The 19050-nt window shown below is 40.9% G+C and overlaps 1 protein-coding gene across 1 annotated transcript in view; it reads left to right on the top strand.

The window, feature by feature from the left end:
* Dyb (Dystrobrevin) overlaps window positions 1–19050 on the top strand; it is a 162873-nt gene that overhangs the window by 7786 nt on the left and 136037 nt on the right. Inside the window, exon 2 of the mRNA XM_083113311.1 lies at window positions 1963–2029. The gene's annotated coding sequence lies outside the window, so the exon portion shown is untranslated. The remainder of the gene's footprint in view (window positions 1–1962; window positions 2030–19050) is intronic.

The raw sequence follows: 19050 nt of genomic DNA, 5'->3' as shown, positions 1-19050 counted from the left end.
AGCTTCAGCAGCGTTTGCCGCTCCAGGGAGTTCCTTCCCATCTCACGCGTTCACTTATTTTCGTTACACGTGTAGCGGTTAGCATAGCGCGATACCATGCCAGGGGTTTCGGGTTCGAACTCCAGCCTGGGCATGGGTGTTTGTGAGTGTCCCTTCATCATTTTCATCATATCATCAATTATCCTCATCTTCGCGATTAGCCAAAAGTGGCAGAAAGTCGAAGTAAAATAAAGCAAATCAATCCTGGGGCAGAGTATAGCTCCCCAATTGCCTTCCGATGCTGCGTCAGCACGGAACTATCCGAGCTCTCACCGCGAATCGAAAACGGTGCCGCTCACACCAAACAGGCTCTCAGATTAACGTCGCGTGTGCATTGAAAACAAAGCATTGCATACGTTAAAACGTTGCTTTCGAAATACGCGTGATTGCAGCATTCGCTGTAAGTTTAACGTAGCAGCATTGCGTAGGAACATTGTTTACGCAATGTCAAATCAATACATCCCGGACGGAAATATATTACACCTATATTTATCTCCTTCGTTGACCTACTTTGCTCTGGGTCGCGAAATATGCCTCTTTAATAAATGTCGGCGTTCCCTTCATTTCTCGGAGGACCTTACACGCTTGCTTCAGATCTCGCCGCGCTAAGCTGAATAAAAGATTGAAGCCTGTCGTAAATGTGGACTCGGCCGGGGCGCTCACTTTCCGGTGCATAATCGTGGCTTCAATTTCCGTCGTGGCGCGGAAGGAAATTGCGAAAGGTTCCCATTTTTTTTTCCAGCGTGACTCTTCTCGTATTTTTAGTTTTTTCTTCTTCCGTCCCATTCTCTCCGCGTATCTGTCGCATCACAATCTAAATGGGTGTCTCAGGAATTACACTGGCGTTCGTGCGTTTTTTAGTTCAAGCTTTAAGCCCTGTCACGCAACACAGTGTATTTTGCACTTTCTACGTTGGGACGTTTATCTTGGTACCGCTCCCGCCACTGAGCTCTGTTGTCTGCTGACAGATTTTACCAGCGGTCACGTGATTGCTTACATCCGATGACAGGAACGCTGGAGACAGCACGTTGCTTAGTTGCCACATTCATAGCGGAGGGGAGAGAAGGCAACCGACACTGGGAGCAGGTATTTCAATGGCGAGAGGAAAAGAATTTACCCTCTACGGCATCAACCCTACGACTAATTCTGCCAGGTGGATCCCAGACTGAAAAAGGTTGAGAACCACTGCTCTAAGGACTTGAGTAGCTCGTTGACATTTGCTTGCCCTTGCGAAGGAGTCGTGCAACAGTCAGTCGCCATGTTTTCACGAAACATATCTTAAGCAACTACAGGCCTCGTAGACGACAGATCATTTGTTGGTAGGAGCTGTACCAGGATATACCTTCTGACCTTAACTGGCACGTCCTTCGTTGTTGGAAGGAGACATCACAAGTCTGAATATGCGGTTGCATTTTTATTTTTGCGCCTATTTCCATGTTTGCATCAATGCTATAAGGTTTTAAGCTTATAAACATGCACCCTTAACACAGTTTTGTGAAAACTAAACACAAAATGTCTTCTGGCGTAATCCAGTGCACCCCCCCCCCAACCACCACCACCACCACCATTACCGTAGCATTGCGTTGGTATCGTTCCACAAAAAGCATCTCCCACCTAACTATTGGTTGCATTCAAAACTGTTAGTTTTGTGCCATGGACCCGTTTATGCCATTTATCTGTTTTACAAATATAAAGGCGATACTGTGATATCTGTAAGTACACCTTAAGATAGAAGAAAGTGAGGAATCCGATAGAATTGATTGCGAGAATGCCAAAAGAGTGAATATTCTGAATCGAGTATTCGTATATGAGTAAATAGCGTCTCAATTTTGACCACGTCATTTTTAACAGTGTGACAAGTTTGTATTTGTTTTCACCTACGTATACATCTATTTTTAATCTGTCGTGTATATATTTTTACAGACCTTGCTACAATCGCCGCCTGAAGAATGAAGAATGTTTTTTCCTGCTGATCCTTTCCCGAGTTAAGGTAAGTGAGTTCGTATTGAAGTCATTCTTATTATGGTTCATATCTTATCTCTTTCTATGTGTATGTAGTATTCGTGGATGCGTTCTATTTCATTGATCGCAGAAAATCCATGGTTGCCTTTCTACAAATCAGAATTAGCCAGTGGCGTGGCGTGTGGTTCGCATACGAGTGTTCACAATAATGTTTTTGTACTGAATGCAGATTTACTTCTCTCCCTTGTAACTTCATCTTCAATTGAAAAAGTGAGAATAACAGTTAAATTTATTTTGAACAATTTCCCCCCAAAATCACGCTATATTTGAAATAATACGAATACAAGAAGGACCCAGGCGAAATTGTCCCTCTGCCCCTTAAAATCCGTCAGGTTAGCGAATTCTCGTTAAAAGTTTGCAACTATGTAGCACAGACCTTTTCGAGTCCCCCTAGACATGCCTTGTATATGCTGCTCTCTGGTGGCGAATGTAAGAACTATTGCCGCTTGCATCAGTGTTCGCTCAGCGAAGTGAGCATCTTCGGGTATAGTGGCCAACAGCCCCTTAGCTGTCAGCTCTATGCAACACGCACAGCAATTGTGTTCAACGCCCTCCGTGGAACACCGTGGGAGTCAGTGTTACCAACTATCTCGAAAAGTTATCAGACGTGAAAGAAGTCATGTCAGAGTAAATTGTGTGTATATACTCGTACATCAAACATAGTATTTTTTCGAATAAATGTGTGTCTGCGACGCGCCTGGAATTAGCTTGCTGCATCGTTTATGCCCATAGGTGCCTGTTCGATAGATCTGTACCTGTTTGTGTATTGAAGTCTTGTTCCGTTTTCCAATGAGCGTATTTCGTGCTAGCTGCGCTCTTAAACTATCAAGTGGCACTTCGGTAGGTTAGCGCGCTGAGGGGTAAACTCACAGTCAGGATTGGAAGACAAAACTAAATATAATTCAGACCCTAGCCCCTTTTCTTAGGAGCCAGCTAACTTAACAAAACTTGCCTTATTGTTAGCAAACATCCAACACCAACCAAGTTTATCCTTATTGTAATGGCTGGTTTTAAAGCCATGAATCCAACTAACATAAGCTATGAAGGGTGATCTTAAAACATTTAATTTATTAATCAATACAAGATTAAATTAAAAGTAATGAATTCTTGCATCGGAGTGGCCCTATTAAAGACGGCTCAACTGGTAACAGGTTGAATAACTATGCAATACATTCTAATATTAGACCGTCTCTACTATATCGCTGCAGATTTTAAAATTCGGCTAGGAACAGTGCAAACATGTAGGGTGTTTTTTTCCCCTTTGTGCGCCTAGCGGCGGCACGCTTGGCGGCCGCCCAGACGCCAGCTCCCGTTAAATCGCGTGCCATATCTCCGCTATGGAAGCCGCTAGCTTCAAAACGACTTCAAGTTGTCATGGCGACCTGTATTTTTCTACCCCTCCTCTTTATTGTATTCGCCCTTTCGTCCAATCATCATTTATCCAAGTGCTTGTTCAACCTATAAATTAGGAACAGTTTTATTCTTGGAATTTTAGTTTTTCCTGGAGACGTGATTCAAACAAGTGTGGATTGGAGACGAACTGTAACGTTAAGTATGTGTATATGTGGATGAGGAGGCGGAGCTTAGACTGTCATGTCATTACTTCGCTCTGGATCCCGGCGTTTCATCAAGGGACAGGTGGAGGCACATTGCACAGTGGTTGGGATTCCACTTAAACTGTACGTCTCAGTCCCGATTAGCCTATATGTGCATAAAGTGGACTTAAAGGAACAACCATTCCCGGTGTTTCATTGACGGATGTCTTGTTTGTACGGAGTGGATTCCAGGAGCGATTCAGTCCAATATTTGATTTTTTTAATGTCGCTTTTCTGCCCCTTTGGCTAATCGCGACGAAGAGAATAAGTGATGACACGATGAAATCCATGAAGGAATGCTAACAAAGAGCACCCATGCCGGGATTCGAATCCGGGACACTGTCGTCCTAGAAACTGAAGTTGGAGCTGTGTTTAGTGGACACGTACGATGAGCAATGTTGCTGTTGATTGGCTCGTTCCTAAGATGCATGTGTCGCGTGTCGATTCGGTGTGAAATCTCCCTAAGATGGATGGAGCTCGCACAACTTGTGCATTTAGAAGCGAGATTGGTGCATTCTTGGCCAATGTTTTGTACTGGCGTAGCGTAGGTGTGCTTCCCTTGAAGCATTAATAGCCGTTTGGATAAATAAGCGTGCCCGACCTTGACATGGTGTTTACGAGGCCCTTTTCTTTATAGAGCTCCCTCCCCCCTCCACCCGTCTCTCTCTTTTCGAAGATAACTCTTACAGGCTTATTGATTCAACTCCACTGCTCATTCTCTCCCGCTGTGCTAACGAGCTGCTAATGGAGCAGATGGAAGAGAAATGAGGCGCTGTAAAAAAGCTGTTACGCTCATCACATCTTTACTCCACTCAGATCTTTTGAATGTGACTGCATTATGCTTAATTACCAGTGCTTACTACCAGTAAGAGCTTACGGTGCACAAGGAGTGGGAATAAGACCAAGATGTCGGTGGAAAGAGCAGACAGTGGAAATTGCTGGGAGAAAATGACAAGATTGGAACACCGTGGAAAGAGAGGAATGGTGGAAGACCAGGAAAAAATGGAGATGCTTCACTTCTATGCTGACCCAGCCGGAGGCAGGAAAGTGCGGAGGATGATGATGACCACTGCTTCGTTCTCATTGGGCCCGTTCCGAAAGTCGCACGAGTTTAACGCGTTAAACGAGTTATGGCAACTGGCCGTTACATAAGTGCATCCGTGCGTTTCGTGAGGTTCATTATGCTGTCCCAAAAGTCGCATTCCGTGCGTCTCGTGCAAGAACGAGATTCGCCAAACGCACGGGCCAGGAGGCTGGTTTGTTCGGTGAGAATCGTCTGCTGCCTGCAGACACCGCGGGTGCATGATGGCTTCAAACTGCACTAGTTCGGTAATTGTATTATAATTTTAACAGAGAGCGAAATCAATCAACATGCACAAGATGACTGTGCCTTAACTATTCTTACAATGTGATTAAAATTGATGAAAGGGCCATAATGTTTCGTAATGAAGTCTGGTTGTGCCTATTTTTTCTTTTGGTGCCCATTTTCCATATTATAAATGCCTTTTTGCCTGTCTATTTGAACCAGAATAAATGCCTGTTCTTCCAGACTAATTATTATCTATATTCGTTCGTAATAAAATATTCAAATTTTAATAAAGACGGTTCTGTACCGTTTTCATAAGTTAACAAGCAGATTCTTAAAACGGTAGAATGTTGCGAATTTACGGTAGCTTCTAACGGTTCAATCCTATAAAACGTGCCACTTTATGTGAGCCGGAGTGTACAAGAAATGAATGCATAAACGATTCGCTAACATTATATTTCGGAAGCACGAGGCTGCTTGCGGAGAATACAGCTTGTTTATTTATCATTTTTTGGCTCCAATAAGTTCTTCTCGTGAAAGGAAGGAACTTTTCGTTCTTGGCGAAGTGGCCTCGTAGGTTGTTTCCCTCTCAGAGGCAAAATCGTTATCCCTTTTACGTTGGGGGAAAGAATTGAAAAGAGTCGCAGAGAAACGACCAAGCTGCCACCCCACTCCAAGAGTATAGATTATGCAGATATAATTCCGGAAAGAGGCTAAGAAGATGAATATGCATTTTGCAGAAGTCTGGACGGGGAGTCTGGACGATCGAGTTTTGGACCAACGCCAGCCACCCCGAAACTTGTGTCTGACATGTTTTTTTTTTCTCCTTTCTTATACATGGAAGTCACAACGGTTCCTAAGGAACGAGCAGCATCCCGTCCTGGTGAAATATTGATTGTCTTGTTATGGAAAGCCTCTCCTTTGACGAGGAATTCCACGAGACGGGGATGGAAGTTAAGTTTGATATATGTTGCTGATCGATCTCCCTGCTCCCCCGGGCTTAGCGCTTGTTTGCAAATTCCGCCTCTTTGAATTTAGGTGAGACGCGTGTGTGCCAGTGATTCCGGATCGATTTCTGCATACCGAGATGGAACAGAAGGAAATTTCCCTGTCGTGTACCAAAGAAAAATCCCTTTATGCAGTTGAATTTCCCTCTTTCGCAGGCACGTATCTAGAAATATATGTCAGTGGGGGATCCGAACCAAGTGTCTCAGAAATAATAATACAATTAAATCAATACTAATTATATAAATTAATTAATATTATTAAGAATAGAGATATACTTTTTGAATAATATAGCTTATAAAATTCCCAGATATTCCCATAGGTATATCTCAATTCTCACATGCCTAAACAAGGCCAGAGGTTTAGTAGCTAATCTTGTTGAAACCTTCAATTTGAATTTATGATGATGTATAAGATTGTAGGATCCACTGTTTTATTTTATAATTATGTATTCAATTTTTTAATTTTGTATAACCAATTTTGACATAGTGATATACCTGGTTGTATAATCGTTATCGCCACTTAAGTAAATATGATTATTATTATTATTATTAGAACAATACACAGTTAATTGCACAATATTATATATAGCAATAAACAATTATTAGTATCACAGATATAATACATCTCGTTGAAAACTGTAACTTGAAGTGTAAATATGCTAACTTGTTATGTTATGTTATTCTACAGCTTATGTATTTTATTCGTGTAACTTTGTACTTTTGTATTTGACTTAGTGCTCTATTAGGTTTCATACTGTGCTCAACACTTAAAATAAACGATTATTATTATTATTATTTTTATAACCACGTATTCATTATCTACCTTACCTGTATATAATATTGGCATAATTTGCATAAAAAAGATGTGCCCTGGCAAAGAAATTAATATCAAATAGATGAAGAATTGAATATGTATTGAATAGAAAAAAATGTTTTAGATGCAGCTGGCGAAAAGTAAAGTTCTTGATTAATATTTTATGCATGTTATCGTAAAGAGTAGTGTGGATCATAATTCTTTGGTACTCTCCTTCAAAGCTGTATGATCCCAATATAATCCTTGCCCTGCAGTTAGTTCAGAGGAAAATATAACCGTCGATTATACAATAAATGCTAAACAAGTGTATTTTCATTATTTAATTGTAGTAATTGGTAAGTCTTTCAGGGTTGGAGAACGGGATTCGGACCTCCCTAAAACTTACAACATGAACTTTCTTAACTTTACATTTCAGTTAACCAGCTGAGTTCAGATTGAAACGAAAGGATAAAATATAGGCAACTTTGAGTAAAAATAATAAGCAATTATGTGGTTCATGACGTCTAATTTCCCTGTTCCTCGCATATTTGGGATGTGTTCCTTTTTTCCCCTTCCTGAAACTTTCGGCTCCAAAATTCCCCATTCGTGGGAAAATTCCCCTCCCTGGGAACATCACTGGGATGGAAGGGGCTATCCATAATTCATGCTTCTCCGTTCCCTACCTTCTGAAGCGATAGGTTTCTCAAGAGGAAGGAATGGAACTATATCAGGCTGACCACGTGCCATCTCTGCGGGGATGGCGATCCCCCCCCTCTCAACTGCCATTTTTTTTGCATATATTATTATGCCTAATATTTTTTCAAGACTCGACTGTTCTGCCATTTATCACCACGTTTGAGGGTATTTTTGAAAGTTTGATTTAAAACCAGTTTATGCTCATGATAGGCTAATTGGAACTGGGCCTACAGTTTACATTTGGATCCGAACCACTCTGCGAGATGCCTCAAAAGGGGATCGAACGCGATACTCCTGCATAGAATGGGTTTTTGTGTCTTAGTGTATTCACTTTACTCCTCATATCTGATCGCGCAGATTAGCGTCACAAGGGAGGAATTATGATGATAACAGCATAAAATAATAACCATGCATTCTAGCCCAGGGCCACTATTGTTGTGAAAAAGTTAATCTCTAGAACATAGTTTCTGCTGAGTTAGTTTCATCCATTTATTCTCATCGTCGCGATTACTCTTAAGAATCAGAAAAGCGACGTAAAGTAAGAGAAAATTTAATCGCTTTAGTTAACCAAGTCACCAAACACGTTAATATTTCCCCACAATTAAAAAATCCTTTCGAGGGGCCTGCACGATGATGTAGTGGTAATGTCGCCCTGTAATCATCGGATCCCAAGCTCCATACTCGGTGGAGGCACATGGCTCAGCGGTTCGGATCTCACCTTGAACTGTAGTCCCAGTTCCCATAAGCCTTTCTCTGCCTACAGTTCAAGATGAGATCCGAACCACTGAGCCATGTGCCTCCTCCGGGTATAGAACCCGGTATCCAATTGTTACAGAGCGACGACATTACCACTACGCTATCAGGTAGGCCCCTCGAAAGGATTTTGAATATATCTTTTGTATATTGTCGGTACTACCGTTTTCTTAAAGACATATTGTATGGATTGATTACAACCTCATTAAATAAATCTAATAAATCGTAATGAACTCCTTGAAAAAAGTTAATGGAAAATTTCCCACTGCCAAGGAACATAAATCGGAGGATTGCGTGTGAACTATCATGCTAGAAATGTTTGCGATGTCGAACATTTATTTGGTCTATCACACGCAAGGACGTAGCTATCTTGATCGAAACAGCATTACACTGTGAACCTTTGTTGTTTCGCGTTTATTAATTTGCACTTCACAGGCTACCGAGAGAATTAGAATTATTAAATTTGAAGTTGTGGGATATTCCTCGTAGACATCACTAAACGTCTATATTATTTTCTTGTTCTTGCAAATAAATTTACAAGTATTTTCTTTAGCAAGCATATTTAGTGAAGCATATCTTAATTGTTTAGCTGTATTTCATAATGTAATGATCTTGTTTCAAGTAACCAATTTATCTGGACATCTCTGAACGTACTGTGGTTATTTTTACAGGGATTCAGAACTGTTTGCACGTAGGTAATTCGGGGACCAAAAACCAGCCTAGGAATTGATTGAACCAGTTTTGTGTGATACCAGGTGAAGCATTTAAATTGTAGCAAAGAAACCGAATGTTGGCAATTTATACCCAGGTCTCTCTCTGTTTCTTATGCCCTTGAACACCCGAATTTAGAGGCATGAATAGATTTAGTAGGAAGTTTGGGGTTGATAGCCCCCGAAACGTCTTAAAAGGTGACCACCCACCTTGAGTTCTAAAATTGAAGGGTTTGCTGCGAAAAGGAGGTAGCTCCAATTTGATAAATTATTGGCAAAGTGAAGAAAAAAACGTTTAGAAATCTGAAATGGAGAGTTATTTGATCAAAGGTTGTTGCAATACATTCTGTAGGTCTTCCTTCAGAATGGGGACAATATCTTCTAGATGACCTGGCACATGTTTTGTTGGTGGAGCTAACTCTTTGTTGCCACAAAATGGATCATCTGCTGATTTGTAGGGAAAAGATTGGTGCAAACAAGTGATACTATGTATAATGCTGTATTGGAAATAGATAAGAATACAGTTGTATAATGAAGTCAGAACAGAAAATAACTCTTTTCAGTAATGTAATTCATACATTTGTCGCAAAACACAGGCAGCTGCAAGGAGGTACCTCCTTCTTGCACCAAATGAACAAGACAGCTGCATCTCGTGAGTAACGCGAGAACTACAGCTTGGAGTTACATCTTTCTTGCACCAACTGAAAGCGGCGGTTTAGTTGCACACAATAAGGTACAGAACACTAAAACCTCCAAAAGTGGAGCTACTTTCTTTTTTGCAGCAAACCCTTCCAATTGCCCATCGGCCTCGACACGTCTTAGAATCAGATCATCCAAGTCGACTTCTAAAATTAGGCGATCACCCGTTCAATCTCTTAACATTTAGCCTACGTATTCCCACAGTCACCGGCAAATAAAAATCGGACGCCTAGGGAAACTAGTATTTAAGGATCTACGTGTCCCATTTTATTGACGGTGACTGCTCTTACACCCGCTTTAGACGAAATCATTTTTCTTAACATTTATGCCATGACCAAAATGCTACCGTGTACAGTGAGAAATCTTATGGCATTTCAGATGCCGTGTCATATTTCATGGCATTTCTCAAGGATTGGCTCGGTCCGTAGCATTTTTCGTAGCGTAACCAATCAGAGGCGAGCTCTAGATCACGAGCAGTTGTAATGGCGGCCGCGTGAGATGTAAACAACGTATCACTTCACATTTTTGGAACACGATAATTATTCAACCGAGAGGAATTACGCTTTGTATTAAATGGTTTTAGGTAGAGAAGCAATGGCACTGATTAAATATATACTTTACAACGTTTACTGTGCACGTATGGAATAATATTTTAGTTGTTTCAAATGTAAACACCGCTCACTCGCCATATATGGTGTAACTCGACGTGCCTTTCATGCTGTACATGTTATGCATTGTAATCGCAAAAGCTAGCCGAAAAGTTCCATGAAATGCTTGCGTGTAAAGTACTATCTCCTATAAGATTTTTGGAACCTTTTATCTGTACATAGCATTTATGCTAGCAAAAATGCTGAAGGAAATGCTTTCGTCTAAAGCCGGCCTTAGGTTTTTAGCTAGGAGAGGATTTGAACATCAGGAGCGTAGCGTCCTAGTACGCCCATACGCCCGGCGTTCCCTGATTTAAAATTTTAAAAATGCGTAAATGCTGTAAATATAAAGTAAAACGTGACTAATTATATACATGTTTGAGCATTATGGCATTATAAAAGCTAATTTCTCGATCCGTCTACAACGCTCCACTGACAGCTCTCGTTGTAGCATTTCTCTAATGTCTCTGCTTGCCGGACGCCGGCTAGGTTTGGTGTACAGGACCATGTCTGCCTGGAGGCAGGGAGGAGGAGGGAAAGCTTGTGGCTTGGATCTCTACAGCACGGGCGAAATGCTCTCTCCATACGCTGGCGTACGGAGCACCTGATTGGTTCTAGGGGTCATGTGACCTTTCCTGCCTTCCGATTCAAGGCGCTGGCAAGAACAGTGAAGTGCATTAAAAACTAGAAGAACAAAACAGTTTTTGTCAAACAAGTTGATGAAGTCCTCGTTGTAGAAGTTCAGCCTGTGGCTGCTCTACCACCTAACCCGCAAAAATATTAATTTAAAAAAAATATATTTTCGTTAGTATCTTACTGCCTAATATTGTGCCAGTGGAAATGTTTAGCATTCGTTTCAAAACTCTTAACATCGTATGATCTCTTGACAAAATTATTTTAAAACGTTTATCAGCATTCTCAAGATGCAATAAACAGTGGTCTGAAACTCTGAATTACTATTAGGCACTGTTACGTCAGTAGAGTGTACGATTGTACAGAGTGTTTTTCACAGCGCGCTAAGACGCCAGAGGTTTCTGGTTTGAATCCCGGCATACGCAGGTTTGTTCTTTGTGAGTATCTCTTCATCAATATAATCACTCATATTCATATTTGCGATTAGCCAAAAGTGGTAGAAAGCGAAGTAAAATAAACCAAATCAATCAATAGTTGTATCATCCACAACAATTAAATCTACTGTTGTTCTAGAGGCGCTTGTGATTCAGGTAGTTTTTTTTTAATGACTTGCGTCATGCCGAAAGGTTTCCTTGATTATAAAATACTGTTTGCTACCCATGTGTTATACGTGCGGAGCAAAATACTCCGAATGGTGTACGGTGTTTCTGACTTGAGCAATCTAATTAAAAATGGTATAAAACTCCAGTGCTCCAAGCATTTGTTGCACACTGAGGCATCTTATTTTCTAGATAAAACAAGCATGATTCATGTTTTATCGGAACCAGGCTGACTTCATGTAATAAACACAATGAGATTGTGATTTTAAATAGACAATACATATGTCGGCTAATTCCATAAGTAAACTCTTAAGCAAAAAAAAAAGGGCCTGCCCTTCCTTCGGACTTGACGTTCCCATCCGAAATGCTCATGCTACGCCACTGGTGAACACCCTCTTTACATCGCAACCAATCGCTATTTTCCATGAATTTCCTGGTAATGCGAGGAAGCTTTGCAGCTATCAGATTCCAAGGTAGTCATTTCGATGGAATTAAACTTCTCTTAGGCTCTTCCTTTCGTCGGAGGTTCGTTTGGAAATTCAATTTTCCAGGCCATCAGCACTGTTGTAGGAACAGTTAATGAAACCTGAGACCGTTTACAAAAGGACACCGCCTCGGGAAGGGAGATCGATTCAAGGAAGGTGTGCTCGGGAAACACGAAGAGGAAACTTCATTATTTGTGGTACACGGTGACCTGCTTGCGATTTTTTATCGAACCCATCGAAGATGTCCGCACTTGCCGATCAATTGGCCAAATCCGGATATAATTTTCTGGGATGAGTTTATCCTAATTATCCGGATACCCGAATGTGTGCATTATCCGGAAAGTTTTATCGCTTATCCGTTTCACGGGCTATCCACATATTATTTTATTCATGTTCGTATTTCACTGTACGGATTTTTTCCAAATCCTTCATCAAATCCGGATATGCGGATTATCCATTGCATCCGAAACGGATATCGGATAATTTGAAATACGGATATCAGTTATCCGGATTTTGTGGCCCCTTTATCAACTCTAGTATTAAGGTGACTAACGTGTTATTTTACAGCTACACCTCCCTCCCCCGCAACCATTTGAGCTACGTAACTCTTACGGCTTGCTTGGGGACTGTAGAACCCAAGTTGACATTGACAAATGGGTGACCTTTGAGCCAGAAAGTCAACCTGACTTCCAGGTAGTACGCAGCGGTGACTGTAGTCTTGCGAGCTAACAAGGCTCTGGCGTCTGGTCTGGACAAGTGTTGCCACAAGGCAAAAGGGAATTTCGATTAAAAATATCACAGTTTCAGGGAAATTTAAAGATTTCTGTAAAAATAAGTCTTCATAGAAAGTTACTTACCTTGGATCATTCAAAGTAGGACCCTCCTGCATCCACACATCGTAGCGCAATGCCTACCAGTGCAAGGAAGGATTCCTGGAATTCGTTTTGTGTAACGCTGTTTAAAATCCATGTCGTAGCCTTCTTGATTGTTGGTACATCATAAAAGTAGAAACCTTTCAGTGCAGATTTTGGTTTAGGAAATAAAAAAAAATAATCACACGGAGCCAGATCCGGTGAGTAGGCAGGGTGTGACAACACACAAGAGTCGATTTAAGGCCAAAACGTTCTTCGCAATCAGTCTTGTGACTTGGGGCACTGTCATGAAGCAGACGCCAGCTGCCATCATCCCGATACTCGGGCCTCACACGTGTTATTCCTTGCAGCTGTAACAGTCTATCTAAAATTTCAGTCTTCAGTAATGATTGTCCTCACTTTCTCAACCGGTTTTGGTATTCTCACCGTCCCTGCTACACCTGGATGCTCGTCGTGTTCAATTGGCTCCGTCCTTCACTGAAATGCCTGAGACATTCAAATACAGGCGTACAGGATAAACAATTGTCCCTGTAGACTTGCTACAACATGTGAAACGTTTCCGCGACAGTTTTACCCAAGAGCGCACAAAACTTGATGTTTGCTCTTTGTTCCATGTTGAAATCACGACACACTTTCACGACACGTGCCCACATTCAACAACGCCACAAGCGTCAATGTCGCTCAAGGTCAACGAGCTCTGCGTCATTGTTCGTGAGATACCCGTTACTTGTTCGCACCACAGAACGCTTGCCCCAGTGGCGCCACCTACCGAGCAAAAAAATCAGTCTCGATTTCAAATTGCCGCACTGTGTATGTTAAGTTCCAGCCAGTTTCATATTCACATTTTTATTTCTTTCTGTTCCTTTCTTATTTCTGCTCACTTGAATATAAGCCTGTATCTAGTTATATTTCTCTTAAGTTTATTGTCCTTCGCTTTTCTGTATCTTCGGATAATTGTAACGATGAGAATTAACGATTTAATCGATTCCTGACCATGATTTAAACCTGGGACATCAGACCAGAAAGCGATGAAGCTGACATGTATGTGAAAAATTTATGAAACATTTTATATTCTGTTGTAATCCCGTTTTACCTGGGATCTGAGGTCACAGGGAAGTTTCATTTAAACATTTAGGTAGAGCTTAATAATATCTGTTGGCTGAACCTGCTCCGATTAGGAGGATAGAGATATGGAAAGTTGGTGCAAAGGTTATTCACGCTTGTTCATACCTGGTAGGTGTGTGTGTTGTCTTGTCCTGATGCTTCTTGCAGACCGAATCGTGACAGGTGCCAAGGTTCTATCCTTCGACCCTCAGCTCACCAAACCGAGCAATCCCTTGCGACTTGTAGCATGCTAGGCAGCGGTAACTCCGTGTTCCATCGTCGTAGTTAGCAGTGTAATGTGTTGTCAAGTAATCAGACTAATTATCCATGTAACGTCGATGAGTGTCAAAATCCAAAAGAGAGCCAGCTCCTGGTAGGAGCTTGCTTTTATAATCTCAGGCGTCGTAAGGTTGTTAAACCTTTCGAACACGATGGATCTTGTTTAGATCCACGCGTTTGCCTTTCAGTTCCTTGTTTAACGGAAGTTTCAAGTTAGCGCATTCTTGGAATCACTCGCTGGTCGGACAAGTTCAGGAAATAAACGAGTGTGAATATTAACATGACGATGTTTTCTCGGTTTAATAATCTCCATATCTCTACATTCCCCTTGTTGAGTTAATCGAACCAATCTGTGATGGTCGACTACCTTCTCCGGAGTAGGTTATATTTAAAAATTATCATTTATTAACATATCAAACTCGTAGAAAACCAATACAGCAAGCCAATCACTTGAAGAATCACATCACCGTAAAAAAAAATTGAAATCACCAGAATAGTCATAGCATCATAAATATCGTAGCACCAAACACCGTTGAGAAACAAAAAATATAAAACACGTAGAAAAAAAAATTAAATTGCAAGTCAAAGCCTCTTATATACTCAAAAAGTACGAGCACCATTAACTTAAGTCTTGAGGCACATATAAAAATAATCGTGTTCTATTGACACATAACTAGGTTTTGAATGAACGATGACAACACGGAAATATAAAAAACACATGTCAGCACACTGAAGAAACGCTGGAAAACGCACGTGGTTGTATTTACTGTTTGCTGAGTTCAAAGTACACTCGGCATAACACACACGAGGCTGGGCGGAGCTTTGAGGTAAGTTACCATGGCAACGCTGTAGACTTCATGTCGCCATAGGCTGGACATTCTTTGCAGCTGACGATAAAAAAACAAAAGAAAGAGACGTATCTCTAATCCAGTATGGGCAGCACCCATGGTCACAAACTTTGGCACTGTAAATGACATACGTGTGTACTAAATGCGTGTGCCTGACGGTAGTTGAGGTAGCTGAGCACCGGAACACTTTTAGCCGATGAAAATAACATATGCATCATATGACGTCAGGAAACAAGGGCAGGATGCACTCAGTGGGAGGGGCCTTGCCGATGTAGATCGCCGTGACATCATCGAAGGGCAGTCTGGAAGTCAAGTTTGCGATGGCGCTTCGGGGCAAGAAACGTCCTGAGTAAAGCGCTCCAGTTCTGCATCGCGGTCCGTAAGATGGGAAAAGCAGCCAATCGTTCCAAACAGGATTGGGTCCTTTGGTCCTGGAGCTCCACAAGATCGTCGTCGTTCTCGGCGATGAGCCTAGGTCTGTCGCTCGGTGGCACAAGAAGGTGGTCGTCATGAGTCCGGTAGCATCCGTGGCGATGTGAATGAAACAGGCGCAAAAAGGAAAAAAATAGGAAAAAGCAAAAGGTAGTGGAGCAGAGTTACAATAAATGATGACGGGTTATAAAATCGATTGAAAAGGACTTTCAGATAAAACTGGTGAATTATTTTGGGGGGAGGGGAGGTAATAGGTGGAATAATTCCATGTTGTAAGGAAAGTTCGCCGGGGCGCAACGGGGGGGGGGGATTTGAATAGTCGGCTTAGCCGGGAATGAAATGAGAAAAGAAAGGAGAATTCAGCGATAATAGAACGAACTAAGTGATTACGAGACATTTCCTTCTGTAATATGTGTAAATGTCGTATATAAAACAATTGCAAGAATTTTACGTGTCTTGTGATCCAAGGTTTAATCGCCTTCGATTCGCTGCTAATAAAAAAAATTGAAAAAGAAGTGAGAAAGAGTAAGTAATAGATTTATGTAATAGTTCATTGAAAAATAGAGTAGGTTTTAATTTCATGGGATATAGGCTATACCATGTAGTATGCTATTAATATTTGAACTATAAAATTAATGGAGAGAGTGGGAACATTTGCCTATATTTATTATATGCTTTGTTAACATATTTAGTGCATTGCAGCTTTCAAAGAAGCAGTTCGCGTTACACCTGAGCGTAAATAAAAAAAATTGCTATGGCCAAAAAGCCAATTGTTCAAGCAAGTTCTACGCAGTTCATTTGTTCTTTAAATCATTGATCTTGTTCTATCTTAGTTCTTTCTTTCTTTCTTTCTTTGTACTTTTTTCTTCATTTGAGCGTATGTGTACCAGCAAATGGGGAAAAAAAATATTTTTCTAGTTAGAATCATAAACACACTAAGTACTTATTAGTCAAATCAGCTAAGTGATATGTTCTGACTATTACTATGCGTATAATCGCAAATTATAAAATAACATTAAAATATCAGTAAAAATTAATTATTAGGCAAGAGATGTATTATAAATGTTCCGACGATTGAGATAGCATTCTGTAATCCTGATCTTGTTAAAAATAAAAAGGAGTTCGTTCTAACGCAGAAATGCAGTGCGAGCACGGGAAGTGGAAAGAGGGGGGGAGTCGATGAGCGTGAGAAAATGCTGGATTATGGGATGTTAGCATGTGCAATGTACGCAACGAGAAGGCTAAAGAGAGTGATAACGGGGTGGAGTGTTAATGAATGTTAGCGTATATGTTAGTGGGGTTTTTATGGCACTAGTCGTAGCGGGCTTTAAGTCTAGAAACAGTAATAGTGTCAGATTTCTCCTTGTTTCTGCCGTCGATGTAAGTAACTTCGTAGGAATTCTCATTAACTTTGCGAAGAATAGTTCCTTTATACTTATAAGAGGACGCAAAAGGCTTTTGACACGCCTGGAGTTGGAGTGGCATCTAAAATCCATACATGTTGTCCTGGTGAGTACTGTATTTGCCTAGAAGTGCGCTCTGTGTACTTTTTCTGCTGTTCGTAACGCTTGTGTAAGTTGTCGTGAGCGGTCTTACGTATGGAAATCAGGAGTTCAAGTCTCTGTGCGTTCGTCTGGGAAACATTGTCGGGTTTCGAAGGAAGGGCAGCGTCTGCTAAGATCCTTGGGTTGTAGCCAAACAAAGTAAAATACGGGCTTTGGAGGGATCCAGAATGGATTGTAATGTTGTGGCTGAACGTCGCACTAGCTAAATAGTCACACCACGAAGCCTTCTTTTCCAACACAAAAACTCTCATGACTTTCTTTAAGTAACTAAATGAACTCTCAACTAAACCATTCGTGAAATGTGCACAAGTATCTACATATTTTAGTTGTACGCCTGTAATATTAGCTAACTCCCGTAAAAGTAAACTTGAATTGGGTGTTGAACGATCTAAATAGATCGTTTCCGGGATGCCATGGACTAAAAAGACTTTCTCAACTAAAGCTGTTGCTATGTTTTGTGCATCATGATTAGCCAAAGGAGCTGTAATGACGTATCTTGTACAACTATCAACTACTGATAGGAAATATTTGTATTTGTGCGTTTTTGAAGAGACTAAAGGGCCACATACGTCAATATGAATTCGTTGGAAAGGAATTTGGGCTGGTTGAAATGTTTGCAGCGTATGCGGTTTAGAACCTTGTGGTTTCTTTGAGATCTGACAAGGGATGCAATGTCGAACCTTATCGTACACAAATTTCTTCATATTAGGGAAAAAGTAACGCATAAGCATTAAATTATATGACTTTTGAGCATAAGGGAAGCAGATGGTGTAAAAAGTACAGGCTTAGGGGTATTAGGTGTGGTAGTGTTAATGTTCAAATTGATATAAGTCTTGGATCGTGGACTTAACTGAACTGTGTTTGAAAGGGTAGCTTTTCCCTCATACACATTTACATTTTCGATCTGGCTAAATATGTCATGGGACACCTTGTGAGTCTTGTACTTTGATCTCAAAATACTATAATTTGGAGTACGTCCTAAATGATAAAGAGTTATTGTGTTGTCTTTTAACGACATTTCGCACCTCTGCGTTCGTAAAAAGTCATTTCCTAAAAGGGGAGGGACATTTGTTGAATCTACAATTCTAAACGGGTGCGAATATTTACGCTTTCCAATTATGATAGGAAGAACTACAATTTCAGACACACTCAGTTTCGATCCAGACACACCTTGGATTGTGGACTTTACCTTGTATGTTTTTCTTTCAGTAGGAAGGAGGTGGGAGGGATAAATTGATATTTGGGAACCCACGTCAATAAGTAAATCTACTTGTTTCCCTTGTATGCTACTATTGATAAAATATAGGCCATTTCTCTGAATGATAGGAACTTTGTCTAATCTACTATGTAACGACCCTGCGTGGTCATCACATGTAGCTATCCTGCGTGATAGCCATATTCTTTAATATATAATTATTAATGCTTGAGAAATGCCCTGCGAGGCTTACGCTTTTGATTTATCTTTTATCTAATTTTGAGTGCATTGTTGTTAAGCATGAAGCATATATTGTTATGGCACACACGTTTTGGTTAAAGAAAGCATGCTAAATACCCTGCGTGGTTTACGCATTCAGTTATCTTTTGTGCAGTAATTGTTGTTTAATTTGTAACTTGCATTGTCGAATCTCTTTATCTTGTAATTTCTTTAATGTAACGTGTTCAGTTTAGCACACAAGTGTTAAGTTTATATCGCCACATGCTAGTGGTTTTTACAATGCTAAACTTGATATTTTATAACGCACGAGTTGCATCTCGTGAATTGAAGGGAGTTTGCAACGCTGCAGCCGGCTTAGTTCCGGTCTTCTCCACCCGCCTCAGTGCTGCCACCAAACAGTATAAAAACAAAGCAGCGAGGCCCGGAGCTGAGTCGACTGCCAGATGCCGACTGCGAAAGACCTGGTTCCCAGATCTAGTCTGGAAGTTTCCCCTACCAGGATCCAATAGCTTCCTTGAGAAGGAAGGAGGA

Source organism: Lepisma saccharinum, chromosome 27 (assembly GCF_977018435.1).
Source record: "Lepisma saccharinum chromosome 27, izLepSacc3.1, whole genome shotgun sequence".
Taxonomy (NCBI): Eukaryota; Metazoa; Arthropoda; class Insecta; order Zygentoma; family Lepismatidae; genus Lepisma; species Lepisma saccharinum.
Note: the sequence above shows the minus strand (reverse complement) of the source record. Positions and strands in the feature narration are given on the sequence as shown.